A 7,262-nucleotide genomic window follows, 5' to 3' on the forward strand; every position below is an offset into this window, starting at 1 on the left:
GAAGCAGCTCCCTCTGGCTTCCATGGGGATGATAATAGCATTTACCCCAAGGATTTGTTATAGGAATTATATGAATTAATCCGTGTAAAGTGATAGCACAGTGTCTGGGGCTTACTAAACATACATTATGTAGTAAGTTATTATTATGTGTGGTGGACATGTGGGTCTTGAGGTGTGTCCGAACCACAGCTGAGCGGGGTGGCTGCTAGCGAGTTTGTTGCTGTGAAGGAATCTCTCCAAAGCTATTTAAAAAAACTCTGCTGGGTGTTTGAAAGCCCTGCTGGGGTTACTGCTTTCTGGCTTCGACGGGCTCTTTTGTATAACAGATGTTATCCAGATGTCAGCTGGGGTCACTCGGGCCTCGGAGATTTGGCGCCTGCCTCTCTCCCACGACCTGCGGGAAGCCCAGTGCCCTCCCCGAGATGTCTGCAAATTCCCAGGGCCTCTGTTCCCATGGTTCCTTCTTGGCCTGAGCTGCTGCCCGCTGAACCCTTGCTCTCACTCACCTAGCTGGGGCCTGCCCTGCAGAGAAACAGTCCCGTATTCCTGATTTCTCCACACCACCCCATGTGGTCCTTGCATATGTACCCCATTGCCTGCAGGTCCTGTGCAAGATGCTACGCCCTCCCCAGGATCCCGCTGTCCTGACGGTTTTAACATTGTCTGAGCTTCCGCGACAAGCTTCTGTTAAAACGTTGCTTGAAAAAATTCCACTACCCAAAGGAAAAGTTTGCATGCCTCTTGTCTGACCCAGCCAAGTTTATGACCAGCTTAAAGTGAACTGGGTTGTCGTGTGAAGAGGAGCCTCACTCTGGACACCCAGGGCCATGCCCAGGAGCAGCTGTAGGTGCTTTTGACGTCAAGTTTGTTTGAAGACTTGGAGGCAGGTAGGAGGACCAGGGTTGGCTGCGGGAAGTCGAGGCAGGGGGAGAGAGGAGCTGGTACAGAGCCAACAGTGGGGCGCTGGTGGTGAGCAAGTTGTGAAAGACAGTGATGCCCCCCCCCCCCCCCCCGTCCCGGGAAACATCGAGACCAGAAACAGTTATGATGATGAGCCAGATTCAGCCAGACTCCTGAACAATTAGGCAGAGGTTGCTCCAGACAGAATCTGCTGTAGATTCTTCTGGAAGCTCCTGTAATAACCACTGACTGCTTTTTCAGGGTGTGGCTAGTCAGGGCTCAGGGGTCAAAGCTGAAGCAGCAGAACCTCTCACGGGGCAGGGGTGAGAGGAACCTCCCCGGGCAGTCATGACATGCTGGGAAAAGCCCAGAACTGGTCTGGTTCCAAGACCAGGACACAGGGTGTGTCAGAAAGATGCATTCTGCTCGAGCCTGGAATTGAAACCAGGGTCATGTTTAACCTTGACCACAATTCAGTGCGGCTGTGACGTGGACTGAATGGGACTGAATCGTACCCAGGACTATTCTCTGTGAGGCTCGCTTGGTTTCTGCATAACTGTAATCGTTGCATTTGGTGTCAACTTGACCCTTGGAATGGGCCTTCTGCCCATTGTCTGGTATGTCTTAACCTTTCCTGGATCACAGACTCATTTGGGAATCTAACCAAATCTATAGACCACCTCTGACTCAGTGCCTGCTGCACGCCCCCCGCCCCAAAGTGTATTTACCCAGATGATTTTTTGGGCAGTGGTATGGTCCCATGGTTGTCCAGGTTGAGCACCTCTGATTTTACTTTGGTTCTCTCATTTGATGTGCCGAGCTAGGCGTCAGTCCCACATAGCAACTGACCATGGAGTTGGAACTGGATGCAAACCCTGGCTCTACCCCCTACCAGCAAGAGATGTAATCCACCTGTGCCTCAGTTTCTCTATCTGCCAAATCAAGGTAATAATATATTTTTTGAAGATTTATTTATTTATTTTAGAGAGAAAGAGACAATGGGGGGAGGGGGCGGAGGGGGAGGGGGGAGAGAGAGAACCCCAAGCAGACTCTGCATTGAGTGCGGAGCCCGATGTGGGGCTTGATCCCATGACCCCGAGGTCATGACTGGAGCTGAAATCAAGAGTTGGATGCTCAACCAGGTGAGCCACCCAGGTGTCCCAATAATTGTCTTTTTTTTTTTTCTAAGTGGAGACACAGGTTGATTCCTTCGCCTGTACTTCTAGTTTATGTGGAAGTTTGAACCAAAGAATTCCTGCCACCTAGTCCTTCTGTGGTGAATAAAGTACAATTTGCGGCACTGATCACACCAATGTCTTTGTCCCTGTGGTTATTGTCAGGGAACTAGTGGTTGTTCTTTCATGAGTGGGCGTGTCTTCTTCTAAAGAGAGTGTGTTTGAACATTGTATCAGTTCGCCTTAGCTGTGTAACGAACAACCCTAAAAATGTAGTGGCTGAAACCAATAATCATTTATTAACACCTGATTCTGTAGGTTGGCAATTTGGGCTCAGCTGGGTGGTTCTTCTGCTGGGCATGCCTGGGTTCCCTCATGGGACTGCGGTTAGCTGGGGGGGTTGGCTGGGGCTGCACGGTCTTGGAGGCATCATGCACGTGTCTGGTAGTCAGCAGGCTCTTGGCTGCGGTCCCTTGGTTCCCTGCCACGTGGCCTCTCTAGCAGGTGAGCTCCAGCTCATTCCCGTGGTGGTTGCAGGGTTGCCAGGAAAAGCAGAGAGTGCAAGCTCTGCATGCAAGGGCCTCTCAAGCTTACCCTTGTGGCGTGTTTGCTAATAACTTCACTGGCCAAAACAAGTCACATGGTCAAGCTCAGATTCAGGAAGTAGAGAATCAGAATCCATATCTTGGAGAAGCTGCCAAATGTCATGGATTTTTTTTTTTTCTCTCCGTGCCCCATACCAGTTTGCTGGTGAGTGGCTGGGTATTGAGTTATCAGCTTAAAACTCAAAGAGTTTTGACCCTAATGAGTGTTTCTATTTCTCAAAAGAAGAGAACTTATAATCGGAGACCATAACCTCCAGGCTAGCCCACCAGTCTAGTTATGGAAAGTGACCTCCTCTGTATGGGACATTTGCATTTCTTTGTTGTGGGGTTCTCTTCCTCACCCACCGCCATTCTCCCGTCTTTCCCTCCCTCCCCCTTCCATACCTTTCTGCCTTTCACCTGCCTTAAGGTTTGCTCAGACTCTTGTGGGCTAGCCTGGGAACTGTATAGTCTTTCCCTGCATTGTTCTCAGGAGAACATGCTGTCTAGGGATGGATGGGATGGTCACAGCCACCCTCTTGTCCCCAGCCATGGCATTTTTGGGGCTATTTCTCTGTCCTTTGGCTTAAGGAAGGGCCCACCGGCAAGGTGAGCTCGTACCTGTCTGGTCTACCAGTTGCCTTCAAACAGTGCCTGGCATGTGGCTATAACCCTCAATAAATATTAGTGCAGTGGATGAATGTTTACAGGCAGAGCCCAAGCCCCGTCTGAGGTTTTACACCTCTGAGGTCGTGTGCCATCCAAGGGGCTACTTCCTGTTGTCTACCGTCCACAGCCTTCTGGAACCCTGAGTGCGACCCCTTAGTGACTGTGGCCAGCTCCCTACAAAGTCCACAGACTCTCCACAGCAGAGAATGAGCTGTCCTCCTTCCTCTGCTGGAAATCTTCCCTGAACCCTAGACTCGACCCTTGCACCAATGACTCAAAACCAAACTCTCTGGTGGGAGATGGCAACTGGTTTCACCGTGGGACGTAAGGGAGTAAGCGTGCGTCTCTAAGTCGGTCTGTGTGTATGTTTTGGGCGAGGGTGCAGATTTTCTTTGCCCTAGGTCCCCATCTTTGAGGGGCTTCCTTCGCATCAGGGACAGGGTGGATTTGTACATTTATTTTGACTGTTTTCCAGCAGAGGGCGGTCAAGGGTCTCGTTCTGGTCAGTCTATGGCAGGACTTTGAAGTGTCCAGCGGCGATGGCAAGGTGACTGGTTATGATTTGCATGGAGGTCGCCTGTGAGCTAGCCATGGACCCCTGTCTGCCTGTGTGGTGTCCATGTGTGTGGCAGCCAGAAAAGCCCCCAAACTGGGCACGGAATCCCCGGAACCTTGAATATGTTCCCCTCCAGGTTCATGGCAAAAGGAATTCTGTACGTGTGATAACAGTTCTGCATTTTGACATGGGGAGGTGATCCTGGATCATCTGGGCGGGCTCAGTCTAACCACGTGGACCCTCAAAATCAGAGAACCCTCTCCAGCTGGGACAGGAGCGACATGGAATAAGGGGAGGGGAGATTTGAAGGGTGACAGGGATTTGGCCTGCTGCTGTGGGCTTTGAAGCTGAGGAAGGGGCCACGAGCCAAGAAGTGCAGGTGTTTCTAGAAGCTGGGAATGGCCCTCAGCTGGCAGTCAGCAAGGAAATGGGACCTGAGTCCCTGCAAATGTAAGGAACTGAAATCTGCCAACAACCCTAATGAGCAAGGAAACGGATCCTTCCCTGGAGCCTCCAGAAAGAAGCACAGCCTGTGGACACCTCCCTAGCCTGGCGAGCCCTGGGAGGGACTTCTGACCTCCAGAATGGTCACAAATGGTCACAAGACACTAACGGTATGGAAATGACTCTCTTGCTTTCTCCAAGAGAATGGTTTCAAGCCCACCCAATGGAAGTGGCGTGTCCCTCTGTGAGTGGCTTAGGGCCTGCCGTGGATGGCCGGGTGTCTGGCTGTGGATGGCCAGTGACTACCACGGACAACCGAGTGTTTGCCCTTGAGCACTGTCTTTCCCTTGTTCTCTCCTTTTCTCCACCTGTTACTCGGAGGTCTGGAGGTTGGGTGGAGCCCGCCCTCCCTCTCCAGTCCTTGCTGCTTGGCTATGAAGCTCTGGTGTGTGGAACCCACAGGTGTGCTTGGGAAACTGAGGTCCAGAAGGGGGGCACCACAGGTGGGAGTCCAGGTGGCTGCAGGGGTGACACCCCCTCCCTTGCTTCTCCACCCAGAAGGAGCAGGACATGGCTGTGCTGCCCCTGATCGATGGGGAAAGCTCATCGGTCAGGACCAGGTGGGCACATAGTGCATTCCCGAGGGGCCAAGCTACCTGCTCTCCCGTCTGTCCAACGCTGGGTGAGGGGCGTGCTGTGATGGGAGGAGAGGAGCCTCTGCCCAGACTCCCCTGCCTCCAGATGGTAAAGGCCTGCCTGGTGATGGTGCCTCGGCCACTTCAGGTGAGTTGCTGGGCTGGGTTGGGGAGACCCTGTTCCCCACACCAGTCAATGTCCCTTTTGCCTCCCCCAGGGCTGCTCCTCTCAGACTTCTGGTCCATCCATCCACAGTGGTCCCCATGGGTCGGGTGGGCATCTCAGAGGTGGGGGCTCTGGGGTGGAGCTGGGTGGGTGGGAGATGAAGCCTGACCCCACAGGGACTGGGATGGATGGGAGGGGTCCTCTATGGAGCTGAAGAGGACCCCCTCCCAGAACTGTCCCTGTGGAGTCCTACAAAGACTATGGGTTTCATGGCGGCCACAGGGGGTCCCCCCAGCTGGGGCCCTGTTGACCCATGACCTTTAGCTTCAGAGATAGATGGACACCTTCAACTCCGATGGAAGACCCACTCCTGAACCAGGTGAGCTGGTGGAGGTGGGGTGTGGTGGGGCCTGTGCCAGGACCGAGTGGGGTCCTTGGGCCCGGGGAGGAGGAGGGTCTCAGCCTGGCCTGTGGTGGTTGACTTGATTTGCTTCTGTGTGCATGCCCTGCCTGCAGGTAGACACATAGGTATGTGGACACACACATTTGGGTAAATGCTGATGCATAGGCAAGGACACCTGGCTAGACGTGTGCGTCATTTTGCAAGCCCAGCACTGTGCGAGCTCATTCACTGTAATGATCCCCACGTGGACATGAGAAACCTGCTCTAGGTCCCACCTGCCGGGCAGGGGTGAAGTTGGGATCTGATCCCAGGCAGTTGGGTCTGTTCGAGACATTGGATACACAGAGAACAGCCATCCCTGCCCTCCAAGGGCTGGCATTATAATGGCATTATAATGGCAGAGACAAACACTACCCAGATCAGTAAGTAATAAGGTAGGAGATAGTGATCAGTGCCCTGAATTAACACAAAGCAAGATAAGGAGAAAGAATGAACCAGAGGAGGGATGTGGTTATTTAGCTCAGGGGTCAGAGGAGGCCTTTCTGAGGAGGTGATTTGTGAGGAGATATGAAGGAGGTGAGGGAGGGAGCCTGCTGATTATCTGGGGGAACAGTGGTCAGGCATGGGAACAGCCCATGCAAAGGCCCTGGGGCAGGACTGTGTCTGGAAGTTGGAGGAACAACGAGGAGTTCAATGTGGCTGGAGCAGAGTGAGTGAAGGGGAGAGAGAGAGACGGGGAAGGGGTTAAAACTTGGGTTTTTAACTCTGAGGGAAGTGGAAGCCCCGGGAGGGCTGCACCTGGCTCAGGTGCTCACAGGCGCCCTCTGGTGGCTGATATGGGGAGGACAGACTGTGGGGGACCAGGACTAGCCCAGGTAGGACCTGGACCAGGTGGGGCTAAGGAGGGGAAAAGTGGGTTGATTCTGGCTAGATTTTGAACCGGAGCTTCTAGGGTTTGCTGAAGGATTGGATATGGGGTGTAGAGAGAGGAGCTGAGGGTCCCCCAGCGCTCCTGGCCTGAGTGAGCAAAGAACTGATGGGCCTTGAACCGGGCTGGGGAAGACAACCAGGTCACATGACCTTTGAGATGTCACGAGGGACCACCTAGGATGCAAACAGAGTTGTCAATTTGGGAATCATGGCATAAGGTGATTTTTTAAAAAAGTTTCAATTGGTTTTAATAATTCCTTGGTCAGATTACTCTCATTCTTCTGAACGTTCAAATAGTTCCAAGCTATAAACTGTGCCTAGATAGCCAATGCATTTAGTTTTTTTCCCCAAACATCAAAGGTAACATCTGCCAACAATTGTTAACAATGCCATAGTCGTGACCATCAAACATTCCTTTAGCAGTCCAGTTGTAGTAAGTGGCAAATCAAAGGGAGAAGTCTATAGCGATATTTAGTGCTGTTGCAAAAGGTCCTCAGCCCAACATAAAATAGTTTAAATATCAGAATGTGGTCCATTCCCTATGGTCATTGTTCAGGAAGGTTCCTGAAATTGCTATTCTTCTGTGAAGTGTTGGGCTAAATCACAGTGAATTTTTAAATTGCATCCTTGGTAATTAATCATAAGTTCACGTCTTGTCAATCAGAGTGAACGCTAATGCGGTATCCAGAAATCTTATCATCTGTTTCTCCAAAAGGGACCCGGGTACTGCTTCCCAGTATCTTAGCCGGATTTCTCCACACTAGGCAAGTAGGTGATTCTGGGAGTAAGAAATTATTATT

General features: G+C 52.0%; 1 long non-coding RNA gene across 1 annotated transcript; it reads left to right on the forward strand.

Moving 5' to 3' along the window:
* Window positions 1-285: 285 nt before the first annotated feature.
* Window positions 286-2,213, forward strand: LOC144378770 (uncharacterized). Its single transcript, XR_004908931.2, has 3 exons — window positions 286-887; window positions 1,725-1,845; window positions 2,090-2,213. It is a non-coding gene; the product is annotated as an uncharacterized LOC144378770 (long non-coding RNA).
* The last annotated feature ends 5,049 nt before the right edge of the window (window positions 2,214-7,262 follow it).

Source organism: Halichoerus grypus, chromosome 1 (assembly GCF_964656455.1).
Source record: "Halichoerus grypus chromosome 1, mHalGry1.hap1.1, whole genome shotgun sequence".
Classification (NCBI taxonomy): Eukaryota; Metazoa; Chordata; class Mammalia; order Carnivora; family Phocidae; genus Halichoerus; species Halichoerus grypus.